We start from the raw sequence: 1612 nt of genomic DNA on the forward strand, positions 1-1612 counted from the left end.
TTGTTCTTCAGCTACAGCACCTTTGATGGCATCAGCCATCAACTTGGATTTTTGTTGGCCTTTGGGGGGAGAATCAACCAGAAGTTTCTGATGGATCTGCTTATCATACTTGCCGGCCTCATCTGTAGAAAGTTTTTTTTTCCCCGCTGCTCTCATTGTGGGAGGATCAACCACTCGTTGCTCTTCCCTTGGAGCAGGCTCAGCTGTCTGTTCCTCTTCCTGCCCAGCAGGCTGGTTCTCAATGGATAGAAACTCATCAATCCCTCTCAAGCGGGATGTCTTGGACCCCTTCCTTAAAGCATACATATGCCTGATATCTTTTAGGCAAGATGTATTTAAGTTGTAATTGGGAGTCTGAGAAGTGGCGTAATACCAATTACAGAAGCTTATGGAGGTATAGGAGTTAGCAGTTTTGTGGGGAAGCTTGAAGATGGCCTTGGTGCAACCTGCCACAGAATAATACCAAGCCCTGTGTTTGTTGGAAATTTGCAGTAAAAAGACAATGAAAGAAAATTTGACTTGTATCCCTCTCAAAATCAATTACAATTTGGATTCCGATTACAAAAGAGAGGAGAATGAATTTGATTCTCCCCTTTGTTTAATTCTGGGTTCTTCACGGTGGCGATGAGATGCCTCCCTCGAATGCTCGCGTCGAGTTTGCTTCTCGTTGACGATCCGAACGTCTTGATTCACTGGAACGATGTCTTCTCCTCACGATTTGACGCTGTGGAGAACTTGCGTGGCAAGTTTGAAAATAACTCTTAACGAGTTGATAACTCTGAACGAGTTTTAGAAGAACTCGTAGAGCAAGTTTTGAACTCTGATCGAGTTGATAACTCTGACGAGTTTTAGAAGAACTTGCAGAGCAAATTTTGAACTCTGATCGAGTTGATAACTCTGAACGAGTTTGAACTCTTGAAAAAGAGTTGATTTGAACCGAAAGCCGGTTATAAGCCAAGGCCGAATAATTTCAAAGGCTTCAATAAAAGCCTTCCAAAATGATTCAAGAGCTCCTTCAAGTCGTTGATCTCCAAAGCTCTCTGTTGCTGCCAAATCCCAGATCCAAAATATGCCAGCCTTTTGACCGAATCTCCCTTTATTGATGAGAAAAAAACGCACAGCTGGAGCTGAAAACGCACAGCTGGGCCTGTAAACGCACAGTTAAGGCTGAAAACGCACAGCTGGAGCTGAAAACGCACAGTTGAGCCATAAACGCACAGTTGGCCTGTTTCAGGCTAAAAACGCACAGTTGAGCCCATAAACGCACAGTTGAGGCTGAAAACGCACAGCTGGGCCTGTAAACGCACAGTTAAGGCTGAAAACGCACAGCTGGAGCTGAAAACGCACAGCTGGAGCTGAAAACGCACAGCTGGGCCTGTAAACGCACAGTTGAGCCGAAAATGCACAGTTGGCCTGTAAACGCACAGTTGGCCTGTTTCAGGCTAAAAACGCACAGTTGAGCCCATAAACGAACTCTGCGTTTTGATGTTGAAAACACAGAGTTAAGCCTGGGCGTTTTGACTCTGTAATGCAGAGGCGAACATTAGGCGGGCTTGGCGGGCTTCAGGCTAAGTCCAATGTTCTGACGAAGTCCAGTCTTGCAGACGGACTT

The sequence above is a fragment of the Asparagus officinalis genome, chromosome 1 (assembly GCF_001876935.1).
Source record: "Asparagus officinalis chromosome 1, Aspof.V1, whole genome shotgun sequence".
Taxonomy (NCBI): Eukaryota; Viridiplantae; Streptophyta; class Magnoliopsida; order Asparagales; family Asparagaceae; genus Asparagus; species Asparagus officinalis.